Raw genomic sequence first — 11,288 nt, forward strand, 5'->3', positions numbered from 1 at the left:
TCATGTACCAAATTGCCCCAGATGCATTAAGGACCTGCCCTGTGGGTACTGCTGATCCAGCCACCAAGCAAATAAAATCAGGTAATAAAATCAGTAAAGGTACAGCACTGAGTCCTCACAGTCCTCTAAAGGATTCAACTGAAATACAGAAGTGCTGCTTTCCTTTACTTGGAAAATTTAATGCCCTGACAGCAAGCCTTTCATATCTAGTTCTTGCCCAACAGCCTTCCTACAGTTGCACTTGCATTTCACTCATCTGCCTTGGTAGAATACTTATAGTTTTGCTGTCTAAGATCCTCTCTGCTAGATAAACCCACTGACCTAATCTACTATATTCCAGTGAATACTGGAGGAGCTGTGGCAATGAAATGTGGCAGAATGAAACCCTATGTACAATGAAATGCATATAAGATACACTTGGACTACCTATAGCCTATTACTGCAATTCCTTCTATTGTCTTGGGTGCTCCTCTTTTATCACCTGATGATATCTCAACTGCTGGGAAAGAGGAAAGATGTTTAGGAATCTACATAATGAAAAACCATAAATTTGGGTCTGTCAGCTCTCCCTGCTGCCTTAGGGCCAGCTTTTCTGTAGTGCCATCTGGGAGAATGTCTATAATTTACTAAGACTAAACTAATAAATGTTGTGGAATCCAGTGGACTTTCCAAAGGTGGATTTCTCTGTGTTGCACTCTCCAGAGCTCTATGTGAAACCTGCATGGGCAGCTGGGGTTTCATTTGATTACGCATGACTGAAATAATGTCACTGGATTTCCATCAGAACACATGACAGTCCAGAAACTAACTAAGCAAGAACAAGAGCAAGAGAAGGGCACTGCTATCAGCAGGCTGTGGGATGGGAATTTGCTAGACTTGTCATTTTTGTCTTTTGCTCTCTGTCCTCAAAAGGTCTCAATTTTGCAGTTCATTCATTTTTTTCTCCTCCCGAAGTGAGACTGAAGAGACTATTTCGAGCTTGAGTTCTCTGACAGCAAAAAGGGAAACTCTTTATCTCACAGATGGGCCAGTGAGAGATTTAAAGTCTGTTTTCTTTTTTCCTCTAGAGATACCTATGGATTCTTAGTACTCATGCAAAAGACAAGCTGTGTCTGTTTTCCTAGCTTGTGAAGGATTTAGGATCTGTCTTTATGTAAAACTGCTGAACCTGGCTGTACTCCAAGATATTTTCAGGAGAGAGGACTATTATGAACAGATAACAATTTCAGAAGAGCAGGGGATTTGGGATCTTGGTTCAGATTCATCTTTTGATATGGGGATTAGAACCACGAGGTATGGAGCTGGAAGGATTTCCCCATTACATGCAGACCTTGCAACACCATCCTCCATTACTTACAGTTAAAATCTTCTCTGTGTAGCTGTTAAAGGAGAAGCTTTTCCCAGAACATGGTGTTTGTCCTTCAGGGCTGATAATGTAGAGGCAGTGCTGCTGCCTCTACATTATAAGCAACCTGAACAACAAAACGCAGAGAGCACCACACAGAGTATTTGGTGAGGCACTGGAACAGTGCCCGGAGATGTGGTGGGTGCCCCATCCTTGAAGATAGTCAAGATCAGGCTAGACCATACTCTGAGCAGCTTGAACTAGCTATGGATGTTCATGTTCATTGTAGGGGAGTTGACTAGATGACCTCTAAGAGTCCCTTCCAGCTCAAATGGTTCTATGTTTTTTTATGATTCTCTTACAGCCGGATGGCTGCCCTGCTGAGTGCTGCCAGGCCAGATGCCAGTGCTCCCTGCTTGTGGGGAACACTGCCACGTAGAAGAGACTGCAGTCTTGGTGGGACTCTGCTGGTCTGTATGTTATATGACAAAGTGGTGTCTGCTGGCAGGTTAGACTCTTCTGTTAGTAGAAGGAAGTGTGGGACCTCATTGCTTCCCACAGCCTGTGGAATGCAGGCCACTTGGGCCTACGTTGGCCCCCTCATACTCTACAGCTGTTTCTCTGCAGTAAAACTGAATTCTGTTGCAATGCTGAAAGCTGGAGACATGAAAATGCAAAAACTTTCAGCCGTGAGCAAGCTCCTCATTGAATGCAGCGGCTTGGTCTATTGTATCATGGTAGTCAGTATACAGTCATATCGTAAGGCTCTATGCAGCAGGGGGCAGAGCTGAGCTGCAGTGGGGCTCCTTGCTTTTGGTTCTCATTAGCAGCGTCCTTAAATTAAAAGCGAATGTTTATAAAGGATTTGGGAAAGCCTGTAGGGGTACTGAAGCAAGCAGAAATGCTGGAAACCACAGAAGCTCCTCAGCTGAGACCTGGCTGAGAAGCCTGAGAAGCAGTGATAGCCTCTTTGCCAGATGTGGTGATGGGCCTTCACCTCTACAAGAGATTCCCACCGGGGAGGAAGAGAGAGAGCTATTAGCCTTCCCCTACTTCCACTGTACCACCTTTCAGGGTGAGGATTAGCATGGTCTGTAGCTGCTCTGGGTGTTTGGTTTGATACAAGGTTTGGTAAAACAGCTGCAAAATTCAAAACATTCGAGAGCTTGGAAAGGAGCTACGGCCCAGAAAGCCTGACAGTAACCAGTGAGCTTAAAAACAAATGCTTCTTATATATATATATATATACGTGTGTATGTATAAGTCAATTTTTAATCTGTTTTTCTGTAACAGTAAATGTCAACTGTCTAGCTCTGTCAGATCTGACAACTTGACATAATAAGACTGTATCTGCAGACAATCTGTAAAGGCTTATGTTCCTCCCCCACTCTCTTTGATAGTCATGCTATTATTCCTTGCTCCCCTCACTTCCGTTAAAATAATATGTTGGATGTACCACAGGTCCCAGCACTACAATTCTTTATTCCTGTGTTAGTATTTCTGATAAAAGCTAAAGGCTATTTACGCCCGTGCACCAACTATGCTGTATTCAATAGAGTATTTAAATGGATTTTGTGCTGTGAGACTGGCCCGCTAAGGGACTTTGTTAATAATAAGTGCGGAAAATGCTTTTTAACTGTGTTTCTATGGCATTCAACCCCTGAGAAATGAAGTCTAAAACCACTTTCAGTGATACACACAGGAACAGTGTCTCTCTGTACATGTACACTCACCAAATGAACCTCAGTGAGGCATGAAGGCTATTTTAGGATCCAGGGCTGCATGATACTCAGCTGTGCTAATTCCCTGGAAAGTTGAGTAGGGGAATGCTTCTGCAGAGAAGCCCCAGGCTTTAAACTTGCCTTATTCAAAGGCATTCCCCCTATGCTACTGTGCAAATAACAAATGACGTGGAGTGCTGCTGAAGACAGCACAACAGCCATTATTTTACAGGCTAGCTCAACAAAACGGCATTGTGGACAAGCTAAGAACAGTCAGGCTTTATACTGAGCATAGCAAGAACACTTTAAGATACTTTATCAATTGTATACATTAGTTTATAGGGTTTATGTTCCTATCAATGGATTAGACTGTCAACATCACAAGGAAAGCAGAAGAACTGAGGAAATCCAGGGGAATGGGCAAAGCGGAGGTGTGTTTTGCCAGTCAGTGACTCTCAATATTTCAGTACAGAGATGGTCAGTAATCTAGGGCAAAGCTGAAATGCAGATGTTCAGAATCTCCTGAATGAGGCCTCCATTGCCAGCTGTTAGACATTTTAAAAGGATTATTTCATTTTTTTTACTAACCCATAAATGAAATGTAACTGGCACTAGAAGACATTCTACCTTAGCATGAATGAGAAAAAAAAAAAAAGAGAAAAATGACTGTTTTGTTCACACAAAAATGATTGTGGCTGAGCCCATTTACATCAAGTTTCGATCATTTTAGAAGCAGTGATTTATATATTTCTACCAGTGACATCTCAAGACACTGTAGGCATTAACCCACATTCACCAGGACTTGGGTTCAGTCATGTAGAGCAGCGTAAACAAAGATGGGCAATATAAAAGGAAAAGGGTTCCTACCCCCATTTTTATTAAGACTACCTTCCTCATATATGTAAGTCAGTTTCAGAGAGTGGGATTATGAGTCAGCCACAAAGCTGGCCTTGTTTAGACAAGTACAGAATATAAATATTCTAAAGCTTTAAAGAGCAGATGGCGAGAGATTTAAGAAACGATGAACAGCTTTCTCCTTTGAACTGGTGACTATTGGGCCCAGAGGTCTCAATCAAGTGTCTCCAAGCTTTCCTGCAATACCTGCATCTAGCACAGTTCTTCTGTCTTGTAGGGCTGTTAGGATCCATCCTTGATCATTCAGCAATGCAATGTAGTGTCGTGGTGTTGGAGGGTTGTAATTGCAAGTGAGTGTTGCTGCAGAGAGCCCCAGCACATCACTGGCAAAGGAAGGAGACAGCTGATTTGAGGTGAATTTTCTTTGCCTTGGTCCTTTGTTTCTATGTGAATTGCAGGAATGACGCTTGGTTATCTTGGCTGCCTGCATCATTGTCATTGATAGATTGCAGTAGATTACTCATGCAAGTGTTTGGGGATCAGGAAACACTGAATGAATCCAAAAGGATTTTTTGGATGTAGATAAACTTAAAACATTACAAGAGAGATCATCAGTAGTGGAGGATATTTTACGGGAAGTAAATTCTTCATAGTGTTTCCCTTTATACTCTATGGAGCTTCAGCTTTAGCCAGCTGCTGTAACATTTCAGGTTGTCAGACTTCGGGAATTATCAAGAAATGTGAACTGTACTGCTGTCTTCACATAGCTTATAGGAAGCAAGAATAGTCTATGAGATCTCCTGAAGTATTTTATCCCTTCAGCAGTGTAAGTTCCAAAAATGTGGGACAGACAGGGGAAAAACTGAGCAAAAATATAAGGAACTGTGTGGGTGAGAGCTCTGAAAGTAAAAGAACAACTCAGGGGTCATTCTGGAAGGATCCGATTAATTCCTGAAGCCTCACAGGGAAAAAAGAGAAGTATCTTGTGACTTGTCATAGCAAAACAAACAAACAAACAAAGCAAGGAAATGATTGCAGGGCTTTCTCTAATTATCTTTTGACTATTTTATATATATAGTAGTAGTGTATAAAGTAGGAACATACATATATATATATATACAGGCACTAGCAGGCTGATATGCACCTTTAAAACATCTTTTGTTTTTGTAGCCTGTTAGCACAGGCTGATGTCATCTTACACGTGGCTCATGACAACAGCTTCCTGAATTAGAGTATTTTCTTTCATGCTCTGCTCTGCTCTTGCAGGCAAGAGAGATTCATTATCATTAGAAACTGAAGTCACTGCTCTCACTAACCACTCACGAGATTGGAAAAGACGCCAACAAAGACATCAATTATTTAACTATAATTTACGTTATTGTGTCCAGACTAGCTAACTGCAAAGAAAATGCCACTTATTTTTCAGTAGCACAAAGAATAATTTATGCATTGTAGTTGAAGCATGTGAACTGCGATGATAATTTAGCATAAATATTCAGCATTTGAGGAATCCCAGCAAAGGAACAAACTCTTTGTCCTTACCTTTCTCTGCCTTTAATCAGCTTTCCTTGCTGGGTGAATGCTGCTATTCTTGGTGTCTGGCAGAGCAGGCTGTGAAGCTGACTGTCGGCAAAATGACACAAATTATGTTATCACCTCTCCCTTCCTTACAGACCCTTTCATAATTTATATCTTAGTTTTGAATGTTGTTAATAGGTCTGATTTTTTTTCTCTCCAATTCTTAAAGAAAAAGGTACTTCTTAGTTTGGCACAACATATAACAATGTCTTCCTCTTTATTATGGGTGTGCATATATATATATATATATATAATTATACATACATTTATATAAGTAATAAAAGCTATTATTGTGAGTTTGAAAATAGCAGCTATACTTCCTTTCTTTTACTCTGTAGTGGAGCTTAGCCGTAATTTATCTTCCAGCCTTTTACCCCTTCACAATTTCAGTCTGTCTCAATCTGTTCCCAATCTGTTATAGATATGCCACCTATTTTGGGTTACAGAATAGGTGGTTTGAATTTATACAGTTGTATAAATCTTAGCAAAAGCTAACAGAATAGTCATCATCTGGTATTCAATTCAAAGCCTCAGAAGACCTGAGGTCTTTGTCAGTAGCTTAGTCTGATGCCTCTGGTCTGCTACAGGCAAGGACATTCCATGTTTTCTGGATGAGAAGGCTGCAGATTTGAACCCCAAGGTTGAGAACAGGGCCACAGGGAGCATATGTGCTACTCCAGGAAGTTAAAAGTGGTAAAAAATGGTATTTGAGGATCACGAAACACTCAAAGTTCCACCCCTGTTGAACCTTTCAGGTTCAGTTCACTCCTCTTGATGCTGCCTCACTGCTCACAACCCATTTAGACCAAAGAAGACTCCCAGATCAGGTGTGGGTTGGCCTATCTCCTTCATGGGACCAGTTTTGCACATGTATTTGATAATACCTCTCAGACTGAGTGTCAGGCCAAAGGCAGGTGAGGAAATGTGGTTTAGGATTTGGAGAGGACTGACTGTATAGCTCTCTGTGTGTTAACACATTCCAAATAAATACTCAATGCCTGAATAATTTGAAGATTCTTTTAATCTATCATTTGTAAAATCTTCCTTAACTATGGATGTTTTAAATAACAAAGATCACAGCTATTCTGAAATGCCAAGATCATAAAATGACTGGATCTCTTACACAATCTATCGTGGTATCATTTCATAGTTTCATGCTTAGTAAAGCAAAGTTCTATTTTTCTTTCAGATGCCATGTTTATTTCATTAATGTATATATTTTTATTAAAATCAATAAGTTGATAGTACTGAGCTATTTCATTTTTACTGCTTTGTAACTTTTCCTCAACTTTCAATATGACTTAATTTTAGGATCAAAGTTACTGGAAGTAGAAGCTTAGTAGCCTTTTCTATATTCATGGAGTATAGGTCCCTCTCAGTCCTGACCTTCAATTCAGTGCTTGTTACGAGGGAGCAAAATATGGTTTTCTTATGTGTCCTATTTATATTATTTCCTCGTAACAACTAGTTGTATTAATTATTGCAGTGTTTTTAATCTTGGATATTTCAGATGAACGCTTGGTTGAACTATTCCATTACCAAAGTATTTAATTTTTAACAGTGAAGAAATTTATAATATAAAACCTCTCCATGCTGTCTCTGCTTGACATTCAGAATCTGCCTGATCCTTTCCTTACAGAATTTATTATAACACTAAAAATAAGTATTTTTTTAAATTATCATAGAATCATAGAATCATAGAATGGCCTGGGTTGAAAAGGACCACGATGATCATCGAGTTTCAACCCTCCTGCTATGTGCAGGGTCGCCAACCACCAGACCAGGCTGCCCAGAGCCACATCCAGCCTGGCCTTGAATGCCTCCAGGGAGGGGGCATCCACAACCTCCTTGGGCAACCTGTTCCAGTGCATCGTCACCCTCTGGGTGAAAAACTTCTTCCTAATATCCAACCTAAACCTCCCCTGTCTCAGTTTCAAACCATTCCTCCTTGTCCTGTCACTATCCACCTTCATAAACAGCCATTCCCCCTCCTGTTTATATGCTCCCTTCAAGTACTGGAAGGCCACAGTGAGGTCTCTCCGGAGCCTTCTCTTCTCCAAACTAAACAAGCCCAGTTCCCTCAACCTTTCCTCATAGCAGAGGTGCTCCAGCCCTCTGATCATCTCAGTGACCCTCCTCTGGACCCGCTGTAAGAGCTCCATGTCCTTCCTGTACTGGGGGCCCCAGGCCTGGATGCAGTACTCCAGATGGGGCCTCACAAGAGCTGGGTAGAGGGGCACAATCACCTCCCTCTCCCTGCTGGCCGCCCCTTTTTTAATGCAGCCCAGAACACAGTTGGCCTTCTGGGCTGCAAGCGCACACTGCTGGCTCACGTCCAGCTTCTCGTCTACCAGGATCCCCAAGTCCTGGTATAGTTATAATCAAAGCTATGTAGCTGATGTCTGAAGAAAACTTTCTGACAGCAGGGAATTTTCTGGTAAGAATGTAAGCCTGATAGATGCTTATATGGCTCTGAGATCAATATTAACAAACTGGTAGTATGTCTGTCTCTTGAATATATCCAAATTCTTAGTACCAGCAAATGTTGCTCTCATATGAAATTGACATAGTAAAGAACACCTCTTCTCCACAGACAGGTTGCTGCAGTATGTATTTAAAAAAAAGACACTGACAGATCTACTCTGAAATATGTAGCATTCCAGTTTCACTCTTGCTGTTTACTGACACACTGCTGACAAAGTTTTAAAACAATGATCTAAATGTGATACGAATCAGCTAAGTGTTACTGAGCGCTCTGGAGACACAAGTCAGCTTAGGTGCTCATAGCTGGCAAGAGGATATGAAACCCTGACTAATTGTTTTAGGATGATTACATGTAAGTGTGTATCATGTCCATTTGCCTAGGCATTTATTAAATGACATGGATGCCTGACAGCAGTCCTCAGAGAAGAAAATTTCCGTACTGTTTGTTTTTCAGATCACTTGCTTCCTGAGAACTGCATAATACTCACAGGGCTTCCTTTGGTGGCTTGTAGTGGATAGACTTAAGATATCTTTGTACACGGATGTATTTTACTTGTCTGTTTGCATGTTATTCTTGCAACCTTTTTTTAGTTGTGTCCAAGAATTACTAAGAGATCTCTGCTGTGAAATGCAAGTGTAAAACAGGAGATATACAAACTCAAGTTAGTACTTCATTTTCTGGATCAGCAGAAAAAAAGGTTTTAACAAATCTCTCATAGGCCTTTCCTCGGAGTTCCAGATACGTGGTTAAATGGAAACAGTTGCTGGAGAATGGATATGCCTGAAGATGATTCAAGTAGTCATTGATACAAGTCTTCTATAAAATGAAGAAATCCAAAATGTAAATGTCTGGAAGAAGTGTCTTTACAGGAGAGACGAAGGAAATGATAGGCATGGTTGGCGTGACCACTAGGTAAGAAAATAAAATTACTTCTCCAGATAGGAAGAGACTTATGAGGAGTGCAGCTGTCTGTCAGATGAGAACTTAATAGAAGCATAAATGAAAGATTCAACAGTGAAAAATATAGTGCTGAATTATTCAACAAATACTTAAACCCACTGGTAGCATAGAGAATGCATAAAATGACACTAAATTGAGTGTAACTAGGGTCTTCTGAATATATATTCTCTATATGAAATATAGTTATGTACATACATACAGAATTACATGTGATAGGTGAATATGCCACACAGTCTACTTTATTGAAATGATTGCTGTCAATTTATCAAGTACAGTATTAATATATATATATATATGAAGTAAAATTTTAGAAATACTGGTCCTGAGATCCAGAGACACTGAAGCAATTTCTTGTTTATACCACTTCTGCTCTGCAAAAGATGCTGGTATGTGTTTGAAGTGCAAAGTACTGTATGGTGACTCATTTCTTCTCTGCTGAGCACTGATGAGGCCACTCCTGGAATACTGTGTCCACTTCTGTGCTGTCCAATCCAAGAGAGAGACACGGAGATATTGCAGAAAGTGCAGCAAAGGGCCAAGAAGATGAAGAAGGGACTGGAGTACCTCTCCTATGAGGAAAGCCTGAGAGAGCTGGGACTGTTCAACCTGGGGAAGAAAAGACAGAAGACAGGCAGGCTTTTCTCAGTGACGCCCAGCGCCAGGACAAGAGGCAGTGGAGATTATCTCTGAGCATGTGGAAGTACCTCTGTGCTATGCTGGCACAGTTCTGCCCAGAGAGGCTGTGGAGTCTCCCCTTTGGGGATTTTCAAAAAACACATGATCCTGGGCACCCTGCTCTGGGTGTCCCTGCCTTAGCAGGGGTTGGAACAGATAGAAAGATCCAGAGGGCCCTGCCAACCTCACCATGTGATTTCACCTGTTAAGCATAGCTAGAGGAGCGTATCCGTCAAATGAGTTTGCATATGTTCCCCTGAAGAGCTATGTTAATAGTATTGCTAAATGCAAATTTGATTGGCTTTGCACTGCTGAAGACACAAAAAACATTCAGATAAAGACTTTGATATTGGTGGAGAGCATGTCACAGTATCTGGATGTGATGTTCAAGGGTAAAGTGAGATTAATGAAAATGGAAAGCAGGAAAGAGGGGAGAAATCTGTAAAATTACAGACTGAGGGAAATAAAGAAGCAGAGGCTCCTACACTAGGAGACAGCAGATAATACATGTGGGGATGGGGCTGAATTTCAGCATCACCCGTAGCTCAAACTCTCCATCGTCTACTCTCATACCAGCTGAGAGGTCCAAGGAGGCTTTAGAAGCTGGAGTATTAAAGGAGGACTATTGGTCATCAAGCACTAGGAGATAACAAGGAAGTACATACAGTAAAATTTTAAGCCATGAATGGTCAAAACAAAGAATTTCTAATCAGTAATACTGGCTGAAAAAGTGCTGGATAAAGGCAGTGTAATTTAACTTACACACCGTGGGTGTTTTAAAGGATACTTACGTGTGATTAGATGAGAGAACGATGTAAGAATTTTTTAACTTTCTAAGCAAGTCAAAACATGAAAGGATATCAGAAGAGAATAATAAAATCATTGCATTAAGAGACATCTGTTTGAAAAAAAATATTCCTCACACAGCCAACTACCTCACTGATTTGTCACCTGACCTTTAAATGGTATATACAGCAATAGGCTTCTGAAGTCCATAGGGCCTCAGAAACCGTGGTAATTTTCTTGAACTGTGAAAGAGATACACCTACCTGTCTTTATTACTAATAGACATTTGCATGTCTGATTTGTTTTGTACTGTGCTGAGATTTCACTCTTCTGGAGTGGCAAAGTGTAAAAACTATTTAACTGTATTTTGGAAAAAAAGATTCTAAGGCTGCTCTGGTAACTCAAGTAAAATTTTTGCAGCTTCTGAGTAATAGGCTCAGTCTGATCCCAAAGGCTGCATTTCACTCTTTTGATTAGCAGAGCTTGAGAGCACTTCTTGGCTGGCAAATTAAGTCACCGTGGAACAAGCTTTGCATTCTGACTCATAAATGCTCTTTGCAAACATCATTAACAGGCTTTAAAATAAATCCTGCCTTGGTTTTTCGTTGCATTTTTAACCCCAGAAAGGATTGAATGTAGCAAGGCATTCGGTACATGTTATCAGTTATTTGATGTGGATAATTTCCTATGGGATGGTACTGTCATGCTATATCTGATCTGTTTTTCTGAATAAAATAGAAAAAAAAAAACAAACCTGTATGGTCTAGAGTTAGTTTTCAATGTCTTTTCTTCATGGTGCAGGACAACTGCAAACCAGACGATGGGAGTACTGCAGGAGCAGGAGACCTGTTCCATGGGCAGAGCTATTTACAGCACATGCTAA

The sequence above is a fragment of the Gallus gallus genome, chromosome 1, assembly GCF_016699485.2.
Source record: "Gallus gallus isolate bGalGal1 chromosome 1, bGalGal1.mat.broiler.GRCg7b, whole genome shotgun sequence".
Lineage (NCBI taxonomy): Eukaryota > Metazoa > Chordata > Aves > Galliformes > Phasianidae > Gallus > Gallus gallus.